Source organism: Nycticebus coucang, chromosome X (genome assembly GCF_027406575.1).
Source record: "Nycticebus coucang isolate mNycCou1 chromosome X, mNycCou1.pri, whole genome shotgun sequence".
NCBI classification, from domain to species: domain Eukaryota; kingdom Metazoa; phylum Chordata; class Mammalia; order Primates; family Lorisidae; genus Nycticebus; species Nycticebus coucang.
In genome coordinates this window covers 142,183,074-142,194,376 of record NC_069804.1, presented here as the reverse complement: position 1 = coordinate 142,194,376, position 11,303 = coordinate 142,183,074, and positions in this window count along the sequence as shown.

Genomic DNA, 11,303 nt, shown 5'->3' with positions numbered 1-11,303 from the left:
TAGAGGACAGTTTAAACCATTCACATTAATAGAGAATATTGATAAGCCTTTCGAGAGTCCAGTGGACATTTTTAATCCTTTTGCAACTGTGGAAGTTGGAATTTGATCAAAATTTTCTGCGTGAGTTTACTTTTGTGGTTGAGGATTACGCTGTTCTTTATGGAGTATAGGTCTGAGAATATCCTGGAGAGCTGGTTTAGTTATCGCAAATTTCTTCAACATGTGAATGTCATTGAAGTATTTAATTTCTCCATCATAAATGAAACTCAGTTTAGCTGGGTATAGGATCCTGGGTTGAAAGTTGTTTTGGTTTACGAGATTAAAGGTTGATGACAATCCTCTTCTAGCTTGAAAGTTTTCAGCAGAGAGATCTGCAGTTATTCTAATATTCTTCCCCTTGTAGGTAATGGTTTTCTTTCATCTGACAGCTTTCAGAATTTTCTCCTTCATATTAAATTTAGTGAAATTGATTATGAGGTGTCTGGGGGATGTCTTATTTGGGTTGAGTTGTGCTGGAGTTCTGAAACTGTCTACTATCTGAATTTCAGAATCTCTTGGCATGTCTGTAAAATTCTCCTTCATAATCTCATGGAGAAGAGACTCTGTGCCATGTGAAGCCACTTCGTTGCTTTTGGGGATCCTTGTAAGACGAATATTGGTTTTCTTTTAATTATCCCAGAGCTCTCTGAGAGAGTGATCTGTTTTTGCCCTCCATTTCTCATCCTCTTTGAGAGTTTGGGAGCATTCACAAACTTTGTCTTCAATGTCAGAAATCCTTTCTTCTGCTTGCTCCATTCTGTTACTGAGGGATTCTACTGTGTTTCTCAGATATTTGAGGGATGCAACTTCTTGTCTCAATGTGTCAAAATCTTTGGTCATTTGGTCTTTGAATTTGTTGAATTCTTGAGATATCTTTTGGGTTACTGCTTGGAGTTCTAATTCAATCTTATTTGCTATCCAGATTCTGAATTTGATTTCTGACATCTCAGCTATTTGTTTGTGCATGGGATCTTGTGCTGTATCTGCCCCATTGATCCTTGGGGGAGTTGATCTACTCTGCTTACTCATATTGCCAGAGTTTTTCTGTTGATTTCGCCTCATGATTGTTTTTCACCATTGCCTCTGGCCGTCCTCAGAGTTGGTGAGGTGTCTCTCCAAGATTAGATCCCAGTGGGATCACTCTATTGTTGCTTGATCTTTGTAGCAAGTGAACCTGTGTAGTTCCTCTGGGGCTGCTCCAGCTAGGGAGTTCTGGTTGTGGAAGCAGCTCCAGCATGTGACACACCCGGATCCAGCAACAGGGCAGAAGGTGGTGCTCACGGTTCTGGGAGTGCCTGGCACCTAGTGGCTTTGGCACAGAGAGCCCAAGGCTCCAGCAGTCTCTGGCCAGGAGAAGGGCTCTGCGTAGAGGCAGGGAGGGCTCCAGAGGGTATGCAGCTACCTGTATCCCTGGCCAGATGAACGGGTCAGTGTGGAGGCTGGGAGGACAAAGGAGGGAGGACTTAGAGTTGCACGGCTCCCGGAGTTCCTTGTCAGGGCATGTGGAGGCCTGCTTGGTGTGGGGTCGTGGCACAGATCTTATGTAGGTCCAGGCAGCACCAAGCCCAGGAATTTGAGGTTGCTATGGGCTGTGACACCATGACATTCTACCCAGGGCAACAGCCCTAGCCTCCAGTGTGCCAAAACCATCTCACTCTGCCCATGAGGGTTAAGGGTGTAAGGCAGCTCAGTCCCCGCCTTTAGGCTGCTGAGTTGCTAGATTACTAGGTCCCGCCCGCTCCTTGCTCTGGGACCCTGAGGGTGGAGATTGCAGGGGCAGTTCTCTCACACAATGGCTCCCTGCAGCCCAGCTCAGTGGCTCTGTGGGGCCCCAGACAATGCCCAAATTTCTCCACACTCCTGCCTAAGCTCTCCCCAAGGCACTTCAACTGAGTGCCAAGTCCAAAAACACTGAAACAGTTCACGGGTAAGGCCATTCCGGTTTGCAGTCTCACTACTTCTTGTACTCACATTTGCCGGTGTGATTAGGTCGATGGAACACATGCAACCCCTTGCCAGTTTCCCACTGCTTTTGTCCTCCTCTTAGGGTCCAGAAGTCCTTTGCTGACTCCCTGTATCCTCAAAGGGATGATGATAGGCAGATATCACCAGCCAGAGATGTCTGCAGTCGTATCTCCCCAGACTCACCATGCCCGATTGCAGGGAAGCTGTTACTCGGTCGCCATCTTTAATCTAATCCCCGGATGAACATTTTTGTTGTAGTTGAGTTCCATCTTTAATGCCTTGTGGTCTGAGAAGATACAAGGTATAATTTCTATTCTTCTAATTGTTCTGAGGTTTGATTTGTATCCTAGGATGTGATCTATTTTGGAGTATGTTCCATTTACTGATGAGAAAAATGTGTATTCTTTAGCTTTGGGATAGTGTGTTCTCTATATGTCTATTAATCTCATTTGTTCTAAGGTCACACTTAAGTCCTTTGTATCTTTGTTTAAATACTGTTTAGAGTATGTGTCTAGTTATGTCATAGGGTTGTTAAAGTCCCTAGCTATTAAGATGTTGTGGTAAATCATATTGCTTAGATCCATGAAGGTCTGTTTGATAAATCTGGGAGAATTTAAGTTGTGTGTATTATTGCAATATTTTAAATTGCAATATCTTTGTGTTGTGTTGTTCCCTTGACCAGTATGAAGTATCCATTTTTGTCTTCCTTAAATTTAGTTGGTTTAAATCTACTTGTATCTGAGAATAAGTTTGCAACCTGTCCTTTCTTCTGATTTCCGTTTGTTTGAAATAGTTTTTTGCATCCCTTAACCCTGAATCTTGATTTTTCCTTCAAAGCTAGGTGCATTTCCTGGAGGCAGCATATACATTGCTTGTGATTTTTTTATCTAATCAGCCAGCCTGTGCCTCTTCAGTGTGGAATTCAATCCATTGATATTTATTGAGAGAATTATACGTGTGGTGGAATTTTATTCATCTTGTTTTGCAAAAGTCTGTTGTGTAGCTTTATCTTTTGTGCCATTGTAGAAGCTAAGTTTTTACCTTTAGATTCTGGGTATTTACTTTGTTTACTTCTACTGTGTCTTTATATTCCCTGATTGTCTCCTTCATTTCTTTAAACTCTGCCATATCCTTTCTATATTGTACATATCTCTCATCTGTCTTTTCATTTTGTCTTTCTATTTTCTTATCTATTCCCTTTATTGCCTTTATTATTCATATTTTAATTTCCCTTTCTGTCAAATCCATTGATTCATTATAGGTGGAGTCTTCTGTAGTAACTGCCTCATAGTCCCTTGGAAGAGTTACTCTGTTTTGGTTTTTTATGGTACCCCAGTTTTTCTGTTGATTCCTCCTCATGTGTGCTTTCTTCTTGTTCACCTCCTTGTCCTCCTTTTTTCTTCTTACCTCCTTCTTTGCTTCAAATTACCTTGTCTCAGAACTTAGGTGTTGAAATGGCCTCATGGTATAGGCCAAAAGAAAGAGAAGTATAAAGAATGAGCAGGGAGAAACAAGAGGAAAAGAAAGAGGAAGAAAGGAGGAAAGACAAAAAGAAAAAAAGGATGGGAGATGAAAGAAAAGAAAGAGTGAGAGAGAAGGAGCAGAGGAAGAGAGAATGAGAGCAATAGGAAAAAATGTTATTGATTAGTATGGTGCTAAGGCCACGCCTGTAACTCAAGAAGTTTGAGGGGCTTGGCTGGGTAGGTTCCTTGAGATCAGGAGTTTCTTACCAGCCTGAGTAAATCCAGACTCTTACTCTGCCAAAAATAGGAAGAGAAAGAAAAGAGAAAAAACAAAAAGCAAGAAGGAAAAAAATAGATAAAAATGGAAAAGAAATAGAAAAATTCTGCAGTGTGGACTTCCTAATACCATCTTCCCAGGGCCAAAGGTAGAAGGGCTCTGTGGACTGTAATCTCTTTACTGACCTTCTTGAGCCAAACTACTGCCATCACCTTCCTGTCAAATGACAGCTGTGTTACCTCAGCTCTCAGCAAAAGAAGAAAAAATAATATAATAATAATAAAATAAGAATAGGTAAAGAAGATTAGAGATGCAGTTGTGTCAAATAAAGTAGAGAGGGGGAAGAGAAAAAAGGAAAGAAAGAAGAAAGACGAAAAAAGGGGGCAGATATCATAGCTGTTGCTTGAACAATTTATGTAGGAAAGAAGAGAAAAGTAGAAGAGTGTCAAAAGAGAGAATGGAGAGGAGTAAAGTAGAAAGAGAGAATAAGTAAGGCTAAAATATTGTAACTAAGAACACAGGAGTCCTTGCTCTCAATGAAAGTAAAAATGGAAGCTAAGAATAGAACCAACCAAACAAATGAACAAAAACAAAACAGAACAAAACAAAACAAGAAAAGCTCAAATAGTCATAAGCAACAGCAAGGTCAGTAAGAATGAAAAGAAGAAAAAATGAACTAAAGAAAAATATATGTATAGCAGAAGGGATATATATATGTGTGTGTGTGTGTGTATATATATATATATATATATATATATATATAATTATTGCTGGGAAAACAGGTAGCACTGTGATTTGTCTTTAGGAGATGGAGAACCCAGCCAGAAACCTTTATTTCCAGGCATGGTCCTGGTTCCTAGCTTAGTTGCCCTCAGTGATTGCCTGATTGTTTCATCAACCCTCAGACCCACTGGGATGGGATCATAATGCTCTCCAGAATCCTTCAGATGTAGGGATCATAATGCTCTCCAGAATCCTTCAGATGTAGATCTCACAGTGCCCCCTGACAAAAGTTCCCATGGGGTTTGGGAGTTACTCAGCCTGTCCCAAGAGTGGAGGTCTGATCCAGGCAGACAGAACAGAGACAGCTGTGCTTTAGACCCTGGATGTGAGGCCCACCCACACAACCTTCTCATAACTTTCCCATAATGGCAGTTCCCTGGCAGCCAGTATCTTCCCGTTATGGTTTCCCTGCAGCCACCAAACTGATGGCAAATCCATTCTAACCAGTATTGAAATCTGGCTGCTGTATACTTTTCATGTCCACCCACTCTTTTTATCACTCAACATGCAGCTTCCCCAGAAATCTGAAAACTGTGGAAAGGCTTCTTCCCATCCCCAGACATCTGTTGGGGGCTGGCCATTCCTGCTGGCTCCCAGACACTTGCCTGCTCAGTCGGAGCTCCACCACTCTGGATCCCACGCTTTCTCCTGTATACAACCACCTCGCTGTACACCCCAAGCTATGACTTGAGGTAAGGTCCCCATGCCAGGTATGGCTGGGTTTTTCCCCCAGTCATGCTAGGAGAGCTCAGCCAAACAATCCTTCTGGTCTACCATCTTGCTCCATCTCCCCCAACCCCCTGTGCATCCAGTGTTTTCAAAATCTGGTTAATATTTTACATTTGTAGCCAATCTCAATTCTGACCAGCCACATTCTGAATGCTCAAAACCCATATGTAGCTATCATATTGGAAGAAGTAATTTTAATGTCTGAATGCTTTGTAGGTTATAGAAGTTGCAAAATAGTTTCAGTGTTTCACTTAGCATAATATTGTCAAGATTTATAAATTTTGTAGCATGTATTAATATTTAACTGTTCATTTCTGAATAGTATTCTATTGTACAAACATAGCACATTTTGTTCATCCATTCCTCAACTGATGGACATTTGGGTTGTTTCCATATTTTGGCTTTGAATAGTGCTGCTATAAACATTTATGTACATTTTTGTGTAGCCATATGGTTTCATTTCTATTGTATATGTATGTACTTAGTCATGGAATATCTGGGTCATGGAAACTATGTATTTACCTTTTTGAGGACCTTCCAAAGTGTTCTACAAAGTGGCCATCTGATTTTACATTCCCACCAGCAAAGTATATAAGTTCTAATTTTTCTTTATTCTTATCAACACTTGTTATTATCTGGCTTTTTGTTGACAGATACTATAATGTTACTTTATTAAGATTTTTATTTGCATTTACCTAATGATTAATCATATTGAGCATGTTTTAAAGGGTTTTTAGCCATATATATATCTTTAGGGAATTTCTTATTAATTTTAATTGGGTCTTTGTCTTCTTTTGAGTAATAAGAGTTATTTATATATTCTGAATTTAAGACTTTTACAAGAGGTACACCTTACAAATATTCTTCCCAGTCTGTTGAAATGTCATTTTCTTTTTTAAAAAATTTAAAAATATTAGGGGATACATATATTTTGGGTTACATGGATCATTTTTGTAATGTCTGAGTCCTGACTGTAGGTGTGCCCATCACCCAAGTAGTGTTCATAGTACCTATTAGGTTGGTTTATTCCCTTTCCTTCCTCTTCCTTCCCCTCTAGTTGATTTATACTGAGTTTTACTTCCCATTGGGTACTTGTGTGCTTGGTAATTAGTTCCAGTTAAATAGTGAGTACACATGGTGTTTGTTTTTCCACACTGGTGGTACTTCACTTTGGATAATGACCTCCAGCTCCATCCAGATTGTTGCAAAAGGTATTAATTCACTTTTTTTATGTCTGAGTAATACTCCATGGTACACATATGACACATTTTATTAACCCACTCATGAATTGATGGGCACTTGGGTTTATTTCACATCTTTGCAACTGTAAATTTGACAGCAATAAACATTTGAGTGCAGATGTCTTTTTGATAAAAGGACTTCTTTCCTTTTGGTAAATACTCGGAAGTAGAATTGCTGGGTTAAATGGTAGGTCTACATTTAGTTCTCTGAGATAATTCCATACTATTTTCCATAGACATTGTATTAATTTAAAATCCTACCAACAGCATATAAGCATTCCTTTCTCTCTGCATCTATGCCAACATCTATTGTTTGTGGACTTTTTAATAAAAGTCATTCTAACTTGGGTAAGGTGATATCTCATTATGGTTTTAATTTGCATTTCCCTGATGATTAGTGACATTGAACATTTTTCATTTTTTCCTAGCCATTTGTCTTTCATCTTTTGGAAAGCATTTGTTTATGTCTTTTTCCCACTTTTTAACAGAGTTATTTTTTTCTGGCGATTTTCTGGAACTATTTATAAATTCTGGCTATATACCCTTTATTGGTTGTGTAGCTTGTGAATATTTTCTCCCATTCAGAACAAAGCCTAAAGATATCATTTTCTTGATGGTATACATTGAAGAACAAAAATATTTACATTTTAATGATATTCTACTTGTATATTTTCTTCTTTTATTGCTTGTACAGTATCACTCATATTTAATTGTTGCCCAACAAAGGTCATGAAAATTATGTCATGAGGAATTTATACTTTTAACTCTCGTATTTAGGTATGTGGTCCATTTTGGTTTAATTTTTCTATGTGCTATAAGGTATAGGTCCAAACTTATTGTATTGTATGTGAGTGTTCAGTTGTCCTAATATGGGATTCCTGATTCTTTTCCATTAATATGTGTGTCTTTACTTTTTTAAATACCATTATAGTAAGTCTCATAAGTGAGGCTCAAGCATTGCTCTTATTTTATGAAGATTGTCTTCATTATTCTAGTTATATTTGCCTTTTCATATATGTTTATAATCATATTTTTATGAATGCTTATAATTATGTTAGTTTGTAGTTTTTCTTGTATGTTAGAAACTTGTATGTGAATATAAATAGTCTCATGTCTTCTTTTACAAACTTTGGACCTTTTTATTTTCTTGTCTTACTGCATTGGTAAGATTCTCCAGCACAGTATTTAATGGGAGTATAGATGGAAGATATCTATGTCATGTTCTAACTTTAAAAGGAATACTTCTAGATCAGATGAAATCAGGCGCATTCAGAGTGGTGGTATGGCCCTGGAATTCTAATGTTTTCTACTAAGTGTGATATTTAATGTCAGATTTTGGTATATATCTTTTGTCGGGTTGAAGAAGTTCTCTTCTATTTTTATTTTGATACAAATTTTTATTTTACTAACTGAGCTGTTACTTTCATTTTGTTTCTGTGCCTGTATGCATGTTTTCTTATCTACCCACTTTAATGAAAGCATAGTTTTTAAGGGTCCCAGATTTATCCTGAAGTCTATTTCTAATATCCTGTCTTATTTGAGCCATTACCTTGTCATCTGTACATGTGTGAGCATTAAAATTCAAGATTCTAGTTAAAGGAGATCAACAGATATCCTCAAGAATATTCTAATATCAGGTCATACGCATACTGCCCTGGTTTTTAGGTACCATTTCATTTGGCCTCTAGCAATTTCTTTTTCTTTCATGAAATCTCAGTTAAGCATTTAAAAGTCTGAATTTAATGAGCTGGGTTCATCAGCTCATGCCTATAATCCTAGCACTCTGGAAGGCCGAGGCAAGTGGATTGCCTGAGCTCAGAAGTTTAAGGCCAGTCTGAGCAAGAACAAGACCCCATCTCTAAAAATAGCTGGATTTTTTGTTGGGTACCTGTAGGCCCAGCTAATTGGAAGGCTAAGGTAAGAGGATCCCTTGAGCCCAAAGAGTTTGAGGGTTTGAGATTGCTGTGAGCTATGATGTCATGGCACTCTACTGAGGGCAACAAAGTGAGACTCTATCTCAAAAAAATGTTTGAATTAAAAAAAAAAAGAAACTTTAGATATTTTACAACCGGAAGGTTTTTAAGGATTTCTAGCCCACTATGTTATTGGTAACTGCAGATTTTCACATTGTTTATACGTGAGAAAAATACTAATTATTTTTCTAATGTCTATCCCAATGGTTTAGAAATGTTAGGCACTCAATAAGTATTTGTTGAATGAAATAATAATATCTGAGTCATTTCATGACTGATTTCTTGTGAAGGAAGAAGAAGAGAATTGAGTAAAAGAGTGTACCAAGATTTTGAGCCTAGGATAATGGTGGTGCTCTTGATGGACAGAGGAAAGGCTAGATAGGGTGCTAACTTATGTGAAAAGACAGTTTTATTTCAGCTATATTGAGTTAGATATGGCTGAAGAATGTTCTTGTTCCTATATTCAGCTGGGAATGTGGGATTAAAACTCTGGTGCAAGGTTATGGCTAGATGTATAACTTAGGGAATTAATTATTTGCAATAAGGTAATGGTTGAAACTATAGCATTAGCATTATACCATGAGGCAGAGTTTATAGAATAAGAGAAGCAGTGGGTCTAAAATTCAGCCTTGATTGGGGTAGAAAGAAAAGGCACAAGCTAGGAAAGTATATATGAAAGATATGGACCAAGAAATAGGACAATGAAGACAGCACAATATCACAAAAATCATAGAAGGAGGTATACTTTAAGGAGGATGGGTTGTTTAAGGAGAAGTTGGTCAATAGGTTCAGGTACTATGTAAAGCTTATCTTCCTCGGTTTTATTGCCTAGAAATGGCTTTATCCCAGTCTTCTTTATGATCCATGGAAGTATACATGTTATATTATTTCTTCTTTTATATTTATATAATTTTCATCTTGAGTCTAATCCATGTATCAGAAAGAGTGGTTCAGGTTATGATTTTTTCCATATACATATGTTTTTGTGTATACCTTTATATGTACATAAACACGTCTCTTAAAGTGTATCTTATTGTTATAAGCATCTCTAAATGTAGCTGTAGAAAAGCCACTTATAGTTTTCCTGCTGTTTAAAAGCAGTTTATGCTATGTTTAAATATTTAAAAAATATATTCAGAGAAAAAAGGGATATGGCCCTTTGAAAACTTAAATGGGTTTGGAAGAGGCTTGAAATCTGTTACAGAAGTTTCTAAGGAAACCAACCATGTGATAATGCCAACTAAAAGTCACTAGAACATGCTGTGAAATGTGCAGGATATGGCCATAATTCCCCCCACCACTTTATTTCTGCTAACAAGGAAAGAGAATTTAGAAGCTGGAAAATTGGAAGGGAATATAGGGCTTTTTCAGAAGAGTTGTAAGTTGGCAGCTATAGGTCTGACCTACCAGTGGGGGTATCAGTGATTGAATGAAAGCTATTTGAATGGGTTTTTTTCTAATAAGCTGTTCCAAAGCTTTAAAATTCTGGAACTACATGCAAGATACACACACACACACACACACACACACACACACACACACACACACATTTCTATGAATTTCTGACTTTAAAAAATATTTAGGGTGAGTCAGAGAGTCATTGTTTATTTAGGGATAAGTTGAACAAGTAGACTAAAAAACAACAGCTGCTGTTTCCTCAAGGGTTGCCTCATTTTAACTAGTGTTAGAATCTTACTATTGTTATGTATTACATTTTCTTACATTATCATTAGAAGTTATTTGTACTGTTCTTAATAGAGTTTTATTTGTATATGAAAGCTTTAATATCTGTGTGTATCTAATACATGCAAATGTACACTGATATTTCCCTTAGTTTTTATCTGTGGTGGGAACTGTTGCTCTGAATTGTGGAAAGAGAACAATCAATTATGTAAGGCTCAAAACTAAGATTTGAAAAGCAAAGGAAGTGTTTGTAAATGAAACATAGGATTTAATCTGAATCTATGATCTTGAATGAGAAAAGATTTAGAATACAGAAGTCAAAGAGAGAACAACAGTCAATGTCAAGGGAATAGGGACAGCAGAGACAAACATACTGCCTCAGAGATAAGAAGTGTTTGAGATAAAGACCAAATCTGTCTGGGTCAGATAGCTTTTTGTATTTTCCAGGCTGTAGCACAGAATAACAACTGGCTTCCAAGGGAGTGGCCAGGCCAGGGTTAGAGGCTGGAAAGCGACTGCACTGTCCCAATTTGCTACCTTAGCCAATCTTCAAGCTTGGGCAGATGCTGACAGAATCCTTTCTGTTTAGATTGCAAGACCATAACCTGGAAATCCTGTTCAACTGATGGCAATACATTTGATTTGTAAGGCCTCATATCCTGGAAGAAAGGGAACATCCTCAGATTGTTTGCACTATAAACCCCACTCTAAAACATGATAGCAAACATCACAGGAACATACTGTGTTTATTTATAAAACATTGTACTTATGATGAAAATTTCCTGAACAATGGATAATAATGGCAGTGAAAGGTGGAACAGCTTCAACCAATTTGGCAGCTGCTGGGTTGTTATTTTCTGTTCTAAATGTGTTCAAAAGAATGTGAAATGGAATATATATTTAAACATTCAAACAATTGATTTTGACTATGATAAAGCAAATCTTTGTAATAAAACCATTGTCTGAGATTATGTCTACATGTAAAAGGGGTACAATAAAGAGAGAGAATTTCCATTATTTCTAAAATGTTTTAAAATACCTTAAGTTGGCTCGGTACCTGTGGCTCAAGGGGCTAAGGCACCAGCCACATACACCTGAGCTGGCGGGTTTGAATCCAGCCCGGGCCCACCAAACGACAATGACGCTGCAA